The sequence below is a fragment of the Podarcis pityusensis genome (genome assembly GCF_964106645.2).
Source record: "Podarcis pityusensis genome assembly, chromosome: 3".
NCBI lineage: Eukaryota > Metazoa > Chordata > Lepidosauria > Squamata > Lacertidae > Podarcis > Podarcis pityusensis.
The window spans coordinates 40,226,192-40,238,855 of NC_138026.1; the positions used below are offsets into that span (position 1 = coordinate 40,226,192).

Here is a 12,664-nt window from a genome sequence, read left to right on the forward strand (position 1 = left end):
AAATGTCTACTAAATGTCAGATAGTTCTTTATCTCTTTGACATCTGATGGGAAGGTATTCCATAGAGCAGGCACAACTACCAAGAAGGCCCTCCGCCTGGTTCCCTGTAATCTCGCAATGAGGAAACTGCTAGAAGGCCCTTGGAGCTGGATCTCAGTGTCTGGGCTGAACAATGGGGGTGGAGATGCTCCTTCAGGTATATTCATTGCTCAGATTTTTCTGCAACCAGGCCTGGGATCATTTTAAAACAGGGATGGAAAAATGCATCAATTTTATTTTATTTTTCTCCATTTCTCATTTTTCCAGTCGTAAGTTCAACTCTTGACATTTCTTCAAAGTTTCTGAATTCTTCTTTTAAAAGTCCTTGTGAAAATTGATCAGCATTTCCCTTTATAACACATATTTATGCAAAGCAATTTATGCAAAGCAGGCAAAGAAGAAAAGTCTTCCCCCTAAAAAAAGCTAAAGAAAGGTCCACAAGTTCCCATACCTCTTTTTCTAGAAAAAAAGAGCCCTAAATTTACTAAATATGCATATTGCTAAATATGCTAAATATGCTAAATATGCTAAATATGCAAATTTACTAAAATATGCATATTGTAATGATTTCATTTATATATGCCAAAATAGCTTCTAAGCTGTTTGCAACCATAAAATCAATCCATTTAAAAAAATGTAAACCATAAAATCACTTGTTCAGTTTGGAAAAATTCTTGCCTAAACTTGTGTGTCAGCAGAATGCCAATGCATTCTGCCAACACAGAGGGGGCATTTTATATTTCAGCAAGGCCCACCTCCATGTCACCACAAGCTGATATTCATCAGGCTTTGGCAAAGCTAAGCATTAACTGACCATTGTGTCTTTACTGGGCAGTGAAGAGGAAGACATTGTTTCAGGTAATCTGGTCCTGAGTTACTTAGGGCTTCGTGTGTAAGTAGCAGAACCTGGCTTGGTGGCAAATAAGCAGTCAGTACAGATCCCTTGAGGGGACACGGGTGGCACTGTGGTGTAAACCATAGGGCCTTGGGCTTGCCGATCGGAAGGTTGGCAGTTCGAATCCCCGCGACAGGGTGAGCGCCCGTTGCTCGGTCCCTGCTCCTGCCCACCTAGCAGTTCGAAAGCACGTCAAAGTGCAAGTAGATAAATAGGTATCGCTCCAGCAGGAAGGTAAACGACATTTCCATGTGCTGCTCTGGTTTCACCAGAAGCGGCTTAGTCATGCTGGCCACATGACCCGGAAAAACTGTCTGCGGACAAACGTTAGCTCCCTCGGCCAGTAAAGCGAGATGAGCGCTACAACCCCAGAGTCGTTCGCAACTGGACTTAACTGTCAAGGGTCCCTTTACCTTTACAGATTCCTTGGCACAGCTGTGATGTGTGTCTCTTAAGAAGCTGCTCTCTACCTATGCCATGGTGTTCAGTCAGCAAGAGGCATTATAAGTACACAGCATACTTATGAGGACGGAACAACACAATGAAGGAGAGAAAGGTTTGCTACCTGGAATTTCACTAACGATCTTAATGCCTTCTCCAGAGCTATTTTGGCTGCATGCTGGAAAGCAATGCTTATGGATCACAGGGGATCTGGTTACTATTTCGGCTACACAACAGAAAAGAGGAAATGTGTGTCAAAAGTTCAGCCACAAGGTGGAGGACTTTAATGTTGTTGTGGGTTTCTTCTCCTCGTTGCTTGCCTTCTCATTGCTAGGACTACTTGCTTTTACATTAACGTAAAAGTGAAGTTGTAAAATAACCAGGCAAAGATCTGAAATTAAAAATTATACTCTACCGCTGCACTGAGAAACATCTGAAGAAGAATAGTGTCCAGATCAGTGTCTCTGTGTGTACATGTTGCACATCCTAAATATCTGAGTACATATTTCAATAATTTTGGCAAAGTTTCATTATTGAGAATAAGTAGATATAATATGTATACCCAAATGACATGGATAGATAGAAATTTTTTTGAGGGGGACTGTATTATTAAGCATCATTTTGCGTGTAATTATAGAACAATTAATATTAACCTTCCCTGGATGTCTGCTTTAAGCTAGTCTATTTTTAAATGTTATTTTAGGAAACCATGTACCATCTAAACCTATTAGAGTTCTGTGGTTTGGAGTATCAGGAGAAACTATTCTGCGAACAAGATCCCTCTCCATTTTCTGCCTTGAGGATATAAATGATGAAATAAATGAAAGCTTTTAATCTTATGTAGGATGGATTGCTTCACTTTCACCCCCATGGATTAAAGTCACCAAACCAAAAGCAGAGCTCTGTTCACAGTGCATATTATAGCTGTAACATAAATCAGACCAAAGGGCAGAATAATAAAAAGGATAAGCAACAGTGAAAACTAAAACCATAAAGCATACTGCTAATGAACTAAAGACTTATTTTGTAATCTAAGAATCTAGTGTTCTGCAGTTGTCTTACTTGCCTGTGCAGAACTGTCCTATTGGCACTCATACATCTGAGATCTTTGCTTTCAGCTTGCCTGTGGGCATTGCTATCTGTGTTGGAAACTCAAGACAGTTGAGAAAGTTTTGTGCCTTTATGAAACCTTCTTAAAATGCTTGCTACAAATGCTTCCCTGTACCCACTTACTTGGAAGTAAGCCCCATTGAACTCTTTGAGTTCTCAGTATGGTTGCATTATACTCATGGATGTAGAAATATCTGAATTTACCTTTGGGCTTTGGATGGTTTGGATTGAGTGGTGGCATCCCTCTGCTCGTTTCTGTCGCGTCAGCTGGCCTCCTGCTGGCCACTGCTGGCAGAATGAAGGCAGCATCAGTGCAGGCCATCACTACATCCTGGACAAAAGCCCCATCAGTGGAAGCCAGTGGGCACTCCTGAAATGTGGCATTCCTGGGGTTGGGTTAGGGCGGAGCCAACCTGGGATCTGCTGAATCCTGGATTCAGTTAAGAGTTGGCCCAGGGATCAGACCCAACTTCCTGCCCCCCATCTTCCATCATGAGTGGCTGGGCTATATATGGTGTGGTGGTTCTGCTGTTACACAGAGCCTCAGTGGCCGTAGACTGCAATTTGGATTGCAGTGCCCGATTTCCAGAAGTAAGATGGTCTAGTCAACAGACTTCATGGGAACCACCACATAGTGACTCTGCTACAAAATGAAGAGCTATTCTGTTCATAGAATAATAAAACTGGAGAGCTGCAAGGGATCATTAGGATGAGACTGAGATCCAGCGCCAAGGGCCTTCTGGCGGTTCCCTCATTGCGAGAAGTGAGGTTACAGGGAACCAGACAGAGGGCCTTCTCGGTAGTGGCGTCCGCCCTGTGGAACGCCCTCCCATCAGATGTCAAGGAAATAAGCAGCTATCCTATTTTTAAAAGACATCTGAAGGCATACATAGGCTTCAGGTTACATACACTTCAGGTTACAGACTCCGCTAACCCAGAAATAGTACCTTGGGTTAAGAACTTTGCTTCAGGATGAGAACAGAAATCGTGCTCCGGCGGTGTGGCAGCAGCAGGAGGCCCCATTAGCTAACTGGTGCTTCAGGTTAAGAACAGTTTCAGGTTAAGAACAGACCTCTGGAACAAATTAAGTACTTAACCCGAGGTACCACTGTATTATTATTATTACCGTCAGAAAGTTATTCCTGATGTTTAGTTGGAATCTCCTTTCTTGTCATGGGAATCCATTGGCTCTGGTCCTAGTCTATAGAGCAGGAGAAAACAAGCTTGCTTTATCCTCCATGTGACAGCCCTTTAGACATTTGAAGATGGCTATCATAATGTAAAATTTGGGCTTCTGCTTCAACACAAAACAAGAGGCACTGACTATATATTCACAGAGGAAAGAAACAAGAAGCAGTAAATGACAACAAAGGAACAAAGAGAACTATTTCAAAACTATGGATTGCACTATGGAAGCTGCTTTTTGGAACTGCTTTGTTGCTGCTATGAGCTGAGCTTGAGAAGTATTTCAGTTTCAGAGTAAGGTATGAGGACAGTTTTATAGCTGGTTCAAAGGATATATTGACAATTAAGTAGAAAAACTGTAGCGCATTTCATGAGCATTGGTTGTAGAGATCTTCTTTTCATACCCCATAACTATAGCAATGTTATCAACACAGAGCAAACATAGCACCTTTTTTTTTTCCAGTTCTGGAAACAAATAGATTTGTGCTGTTGGCATACACATTTGAAATATAAACCCATTTAATTCTTCATAAGAAAGTGCTCGGTAAGTAGATCCAACAAGCTGGCTGCGGACAGATGTTCTTGAGAAATAATCACATGTGGCTTGAAATGGGGAGCGGGATGGAGAGCACTGCTCCTTCTGCTGCCTTGAATGGATTCTTGAAACACAACCATGCCATACCAAATCTTATTCACAGAGGGTCACAGGAAAAGTCCTCCTAACTCAGCCTTGACCAAGCTGGTGCTCACAAGATGTTCTGGGCTGAACTTCCCATCAACTTTATATCCAAGCTATCTCCAAGACTGTATTCCTGCATAAGAACTTGTGTAGGTTCTGAGATCTTCAGGGGAGGCCCTTCTCTTGGTCCCACCACCCTCACAAACACACTTTGTAGGGACGTGGCAGAGGGCCTTCTTTGTGGCTGCTCCCAGGTTTGGGAACTCCCTCCTTAGAGAAGTTCGACTGGCTCCCTCCTTGTTGTCCTTCTGCTGTCTGGTGAATATTTTCTTGTTCCAACAGGCTTTTGGGAACTGACTGCTTTTTTTGTAATGAGGGGACTGGTGCTGTTCTGTTTTTGCTGTGATTGTCTCTGTGTTTTTAATAGATCACAAACACGCCCCCCCCCCCAGTTGTAATTCTATTAATTTCAAATAGTTTTTTAAAAAAATTACACCTCCAATGCTTTTAGCTGTTCTTATTTTATCTGTAAGCCGCCTTGACTCCCTGTCAAGGAAAAAGGTGATGTATATATAAGTATATCATCATTGTCATTGTTATCATCATCATCTGACCCAACCAACGCTGTTTGGGCTGATGGAAGTTGTAGTCCAAAGCTTCTTTGGCTCCACAGAAATAGAGGAATCTAAGGCGCAGGGTTACCCCCAACTGCAATAGCATGCGTCTATCAAATCAATTCTGTTTGTTGCTACACAATTCTGGAATTTGCTTTTCCATTTAAGCAGAATGAAACGAAGGCCTGCAGTTGCATTTTGGAGACGGTGCCATTCCCCAATAAATCATGATATGGCATTGTTTAATGTAAAAATTATTTTAAAGAGATTAATTGCTTATGTAACTCGAGCTATCTTTGACTCCAGTTTAGCACAAGCCCCTTGGGCGACATCTGTGAAAATGAAAACTGAAGCTGTTTTCCATAGTGTGAACCCCACCCACCAGATGCCTGAGGTAACAGGCAGCGCTGGGTGGGGCCCACTTACGTTCTTTTCCAGTGCAAAGAGAATCCATATGCATGCTGCCAGAATGGTACTTATTTTAGATTAAGAAGAGAACAATAAAACAAGACGAAATGAACAGGCTTAAACAGGAGACAGAGCCGAGGTTGTGCTTTGCAGCCGTAATTCCAGCGAATGCAAAAATGTCTGCCCCCACCAGCCATCGAAAGCTATGGCCACAATATACTGAAAGTGGGAAAATAGAATTCAAACAACCAGAGATACCACCCATATTGATGGACATTTTAAGTACCCATGATTATATCAAGGCTTTCTTCCTGACCATACATTTGGGAAGACATGCATTTAGAGTTAAACCAGCCTTCTCCAGTCAGAGGCCTTCCAGATATTTTGGACTACAACTTGCATGAGCTGGCTGGGGCTGATGGGAGTTGTAGTCCAAAACATCTGAAAGGCTTTAATAATAATAATAATAATAATAATAATAATAATAATAATTTATTTATATCCCGCCCATCTGGCTGAGTTTCCCCAGCCACTCTGGGCGGCTTCCAATCAAGTGTTAGAAACAATACAGCATTAATATTAAAAACAGGGCTGGGGAGACTTTAGACTGGGGCAGGCTTTAGACTGGGGCAGGCTGGTTTAACAGCATTTAGTTAATAGTTTTCGGAACAATTTGTCTTTGCCTCCTTCTGAGGCTGTGAAGTGCATCAACAGCAGCAGTTCCTGATCATGGCTGAACTATTTTAGGGACTGCAGAGCTACTAACTGTGGCCGGTTTTTTGTACCTTTACCTCATTGTATAGGTTTTATTCATATTTGCTTCTGGACTCGTTCAATATGTGTGTGACCACACATATGCACATCGCACAAAAACTGGAAGTGAATTTTAAAATGGCAAAAATGGCAAACCCACACTGGAAAAGAAATTGGAAGTGTTGGACTGTGTATGGGATGGCACCAGTGTATGTGTTGTGGCACACAAGTTTGGCAGGTATGAGTCCAGCATACATGTCTTTAGGACACAGGAGAAGGAAATCCAAGCATCAGGCAGTGAGCAGCTCTGGAGCAGCCAGGTGTAGGACAAGGCCACTCAAGAAACATGAGACACTGAACCTGTAGCTAGAAAGATATGAAGCACCAGCACATCCCCATGAATGGCAGCGACTTGTGCAAGAAGGGTCTCAGGCTGCATGCCTTACTCCAAACTAGGGATGGGTGAATCTGCCAGCTTTGGTTCTTCCAGTTTCTCATTTTTTTCAATCTTACATTCAGCTACCCAAGTTTGTGCAGCAATTTGCAGTTTTTTCTTTTTAAAAGAATCTTCATGAAAATTATTCAGTATTTTAGTGTGAATTTTTCCTTTGATTATTTAGAAAAGCTTTCTCCTGCTTTATCTCGCTGAGAGTCTCCCAAAGAAGCTTTGAAAAGATGGGAGAGACCGTCATCATATATTACAACATTTTAATTTTATTTCCCCCACCCTCCCCACCAAAAGAAAAAGCATATTTAGCTGTACAAGAGCCATTGCTCATTGTTTTAAGTCTTAGCCTTTTATTGAAAGAAGTTCTCAAGACGTCTTATATCGCACTACAAAAACAATATAGTAAAAGAATATTGCCATCTGTTCTATAGATTCCTTCGTGTATAATTACCCACAAAAATGTGTTGGCGTACTAGATTCCTTGTACTATAGGCTATAAAATGGTGCTTGGATCACAGTTTCTATATATAATTACATTTTATGTGAAAAGGGAGAAGAAGCTGAACCTTTGCTTGTTTTTGTCAGACACATTAGGCTTCCACCTTTTACTTCATCAGAACCTCCCAACTTCCTTTTCCCCTTACTACTTGACAACATGCTACTGTCTGGCCTGTCAAGTCCCCCGCAGTGCTCCCTCCTCTGGTCCACACGGTGCTGTTCATCAGTAGGGCAGTTTACGCAGGAGAAAGCTATCCCTGGCTGCTGGTTATGACAGCTGAAGGTGGCCTTCAGGATTGGTGGTCCTGTGCCTCTGAAGGCCAGCTGCTGGAAAACTCAAATGGGGCCAAACCCTTGGTCTCTTGCTCTGCTTGTGGGGTCCGCAGAGGTATCTGATTGCCACTGAGGGAAAACAGAGGCTCAACCAATAGGCTTTTGTGTTGAACCAGTGAGGCTATAGTTGTGCTCATTCCAGAGGAAAATTCTTAGCAGACTTAGCTCACCAAGACAGTAGCTAAGTTTCTCTATTTGATTTTTTGTCGCTGAAGTAGGCTACAGGACCCTACCCTTGCTGGAGACCCACAGAGGTGAAATATAGTGCTCGCCTCCTCTTCTGCCCTTTGGCAAATGACTGTATCATTGAAATGGTGATGAGATTGTACTGGTCTATTTATTCTGAGGGATGCGGGTAGCGCTGTGGGTTAAACCACAGAGCCTAGGATTTGCCGATCAGAAGGTCGGCGGTTTGAATCCCCACGATGGGGTGAGCTCCCGTTGCTCAGTCCCTGCTCTTGCCAGCCTAGCAGTTTGAAAGCAAGTAGATAAATACAGTGGTGCCTCGCAAGACGAAATTAATTCGTTCTGTGAGTTTTTTCGTCTTGCGAATTTTTCGTCTTGCGAAGCACGGTTTTAACGGTATTAGCGGTTTTAAGAAAAAGGAAACAAACTCGCAAGACGTTTTCGTCTTGCGAAGCAAGCCCATAGGGAAATTCGTCTTGCGAAGCAACTCAAAAAACCAAAAACTCTTTCGTCTTGCGAGTTTTTCGTTTTGCAAGGCATTCGTCTTGCAAGGTACCACTGTAGGTACCGCTCCAGTGGGAAGGTAAACGGCGTTTCTGTGCGCTCCTCTGGTTTGCCAGAAGCGGCTTAGTCATGCTGGCCACATGACCCGGAAGCTGTACGCTGGCTCCCTCGGCCAATAAAGCGAGATGAGCACCGCAACCCCTGAGTCGGCCACAACTGGACCTAATGGTCAGGGGTCCCTTTACCTTTATTTATTCTGAATGTTTGTAAGTGATGCCAATAAAGGTTTGATGATGACATTCTTTGCCATCACACTGAGACTAGACTATCACATTTCTACGTGGCTGGCCCCACCTGAAAGGATCAAAGGATGGCACAGATTCACATGCTAGGCAAAAACAGTGGTGGCCCCAGAGAGGGCATCCTCTGTGGCAGCCCCATAGATGTGGAATTCCCTCCCCACAACAATGTGTCAATGGCGTGAATTTACCCAGCCAAAGAGTTTGAAGCTTGCTTAATAGTTTGCCATTATCTCATGTATGCAGATCCTCCTGCTTTTAAGTAATAATAATAAAAAACTGACTCCAACTCTAAAAATGCACTCTGGATGGAAGAACATGGCTATAAAACAATTAATAATCCATAACAATATTTAAATCAGACTCATATGCACATCTCTGTGTAGCCGGCTTAATGGCACATCTGGTCCATGGCACTGTAACCTTCTTAAGGAATATTTTGCCAGATGTTTGTGGTTTGTTAATTAGAAATTTTGTGAGAAGATAGATGATGCTTCTATCAGCTCCCCTTGGAAACAGATTACTGCCAGCACTAAGCCTTCTAAAATATATGTTTCTACTCCAGGGAACATTGCCATAATAAAGGGATGATTAAATGGCTTGCTCATTGTTGATATGAGCTTGAGTCGCTAGGCCATACTGCATCAATGTTCGTAACTCAAATATTTTAGATTCTCAACCCTAAATTTCAGATTTTTTTCATGGCCAGTTTCCTCACTGGGGGAAAAGCCCATCATGGATTCTCCCCTTGTGAACAGCTACAAAGAAAAATAAGTGTATCCCTCTCAAAAAAATATGACAATTGCTAAATGTGAAATATATTTTAGAGATAACAGAACTTCCATTGCAATCTAGAATAGATTCCTCTGTAGGATTCAGCTAAGTTGTGGGATAGCTCAGTCGGTAGAGCATAAGACTTTGAATCTCAGGGTTGTAGGTTTGAGCCCCACATTAGGCAAAGGATTCCTGCAACTCTACAATTGTATGATTCTATGGGTGGAACAAGGTCTGCTCACCAATGGGCCCCCCTCTCTTTGCCCCCTGTGCCCTCCAAATCTTCTCCGGAGGGCTGGGGAAACTCCTAGAACAAGTTTAGGGGTGCACATGGGGAGCAGGGAAGTGCCATTGCATGAGTTGACCTCATTCCCCACATGCATACTTCATTTAGTACTATGCTGAATCCTGCTCCTTGCTTTCTTCTTCTTGTGGCCTCCTCTGTTGCACCGACTAGAGGAGACCTTGTATATACAATGCTGCATATACACCGGTGCAAGGGACTTGTGAGCATGCACACCCTCTTCCTCACCTGTCCACCCCAGCACGCCGCACCTTCTCAAAATTAGCTCTGGAGGGTCCAAAGCATAATTCTGGTGTGCATGAACAGGGAGGAGAGGAAACAATTGTGCCAGAGAAATCGCACTGGCATAGCCTTGGACATAATCCTACTCATGGATCCTGCAGAACCAATATGAGGAATATCTACATAATCTCCTGTCCAGCTAACAGCCATTGCTCTTTCCATGTACTGCCCCCTTCTTAACTGTAAGAGTTTCTTATACTGATCCCATTAAATCGGATAGTTCTGAATTCGGAATTTGACACCAGCAAATTAGTGTTTGAACTCCCTCTGTAAAGCAAAGAAGATCAGGCCAGCATAGATTTTTTTTTATAAAAAAGAATTATATAAATGCCTTGTCAGTTGAAAGCCCAGGATGCTGTGTTTTCACACCTTTGGTATTTGTGCGCCTGAACACTTTCTCACCAAAGAAAGTGATTCACCTCCCTAAGTACGATGGGGCGTATTCAACTAAGTTTTACTCAGAGTAGACCCACTGAAATGAATGGGCCTAACTTAGTCATGTTCATTCATTTCAGCAGTCTCCTTTGAGTAAAATTTAGTTGAATACCACCCTGTGTTTTCATTGGTTGCATTAACAATGCAAAATTATCAAGTGTTTGCTTTCCCTTTAGTGACAATACTGTTTTACATTAATCCAGAGGCCCATGTGTTTGTTCTATTAGGAGCACCTTTTTTCGTTATCACCAGGAAACCTGTGATCAAAGATGGGCTACGCCTTCCCATAGAAACCAAGGGAACAATTTGTTTTTGAAACGATAAAGTATCATTTATTTATTTAGGTTGCTGATAGATGCTCTCCTCCCTCTCAACCTTGGTGCCTAATTCAAGCTCGAGGTTTCCTTACTGCTTCCCTTCTATGGGATTTTGTTTGTTTGTTCCTGTCTGCAGGCCATGTGGAGGGCTTGCTGTTTCATTGCTTTCAGCAGCTGAGCAACTCTGAAATGAAACTCACTCATGGCAACTCTGATTTCCCTCAGCTGGATTTTCACAGGGTTCCAGTTTCAGCACGAAAACTTGCTGTTTGGGGAGAGAGGTAAAGCTTCCAGCAAGTAAAGACTGAACCGCTTTTCATACTGAAAGGATTGTGCTGTGCGTTATATAGCATTTAAAGGAAATGAGAAGGTAAAAGGAGATGATGCCCAGCGCTATCAACGTCTGCCTGTCTTGATAAAGCGGTGGGTGGGAGGCAGAAGAGGGAGAAATTATAGGCCTCTTTTCAGATTGCAGCGGCACTAACCACCAAAGTAAAGAAAGCAAACCTAATCTTTCCTCATTTTCCCAATCTTAAGTATATTTTTTCCACATTTCTGCATCAGTTTATTTTTTAAAAATAAAAAACTCACAAAACTCACCTGTATTATAACATGCATTTATCCTCATTTACACATTTTTGTATGCAGTTTTGCCTAAAATACACATTTTTGCAAAACTATTTTCTTGGATATAAATCATTTTGTATGTTATTTTCACTAATATATGTCTTTTCCCCCATGCACCTTTTACCTTAATATGCACATTTTGGTCTGTATCATTTGGTTGGAAAACAGCAATGCAAAATTCAGAAAAGTGTGAATTTTGAAGGATCGCCACATTTCAGTTTACATATTGTGAAGCAGACCAAATTACTCTCCCCCCCCTTCCTCCCTCATAGCACTTCAGCTGGCTATCTATCATGGAGCATTTAAATGCTTTGGATGTCATTTAAATGTCATCGTGTGTGTGTGTGTGTGTGTGTGTGTGTGTGTGTGTGTAATCACAGGTGGTGCCCAGTACAGCCAACTGGGTCTAGGTCTACTTGGTGCTTGAATGAGAGACATTCCAGGAACTCTCTGAACACTGTCTTAAGTTCTATCACTGAAGACATATGGATATCCAATAAGAATGGTTACATTCAGCATAGCACTAAATCAATCCTTGTGCAACTTCAGCTTGGGCAATGGGGCTTTCCCCCTCTTCTCCCCCTGTGTGCTCCCTTATATTTGTTTTGTGGGTTCCCTTAACCCCCCCAGAGCCAATCAAGGGATGACACAGGAAATGCAGAAGGAAAGAAAGTCATTCTGCTCATGCAAGGACTTCATTTAATACGGCCCCAAATACTATGCATTCTAAAGCTATTAAATCCCCCCCCCCAATCTTATACTCTGAATTTTTAAACAGAATTTAGTTCCATTCATTTCCATCTTTTTGTGTGCCCCCTCCAAGATGTGACATATATAAATGTAAATCAAGTGTGTCTTTGCTTTATTATTTTCCCCTTGTATAGCAAAGCTTGGAGCAGTAAAAAAATAAATAAAAAATAGGCATATGGAGGTATGCCTGTTTTCATTTTTTTAATTGTCACATTCAATTAATGTGTCCTTTGGGGATGCAAACAATGTCCAAATCTGCGTATCATCATGCTGCTGTCAGCAACATGCACACCATTCTGCTCTTCCTTGTGTTAGGCAATAAGCAATTCAGGCATTGCTAAAGAGGCACTGGGACTTAGTCACTGACTTCAGGGTTGTGCTCAGTGACCATGGTCTAGCAAGGGGAATACTGCGTACTGCATACTGAACATTTTTTCTACACATGACACTCCCTTTGGCCAGCCTTACCATCAAACAGTTATCACATGTGGCACACACTCCATGCTGCAGGTAGCTAACATAACTGTACTCCCTCAGTCTTTATATTCTATTAAAATATTAAGTAGTGGACCAGCATTTTGACTTTGCCTAAGGTGACCACTAAGGTGGCAGGGTGATCTCCTTCCTGCTACCACTATGGGTGCAAAAGACTGCTACGAGTGTAAAATGTCCTCCTGATTAATGGGGCTATGCAGATCATATTGTTGCATAGCTTGGGTAAAGGGACCCCTGACCATTAGGTCCAAGCGTGGCCGACTCTGGGGTTGCGGCGTTCTTCTCGCT

At 42.4% G+C, this 12,664-nt stretch overlaps 1 long non-coding RNA gene across 1 annotated transcript in view; it reads left to right on the forward strand.

Annotated features, from left to right (window-relative positions):
• Nucleotides 1–3,963, forward strand: part of LOC308473410 — a 48,876-nt gene extending 44,913 nt beyond the window's left edge. Inside the window, exons 4-5 of the long non-coding RNA XR_013984076.1 lie at nucleotides 1,356–1,490; nucleotides 3,823–3,963. This is a non-coding gene — a long non-coding RNA (uncharacterized lncRNA). The remainder of the gene's footprint in view (nucleotides 1–1,355; nucleotides 1,491–3,822) is intronic.
• The last annotated feature ends 8,701 nt before the right edge of the window (nucleotides 3,964–12,664 follow it).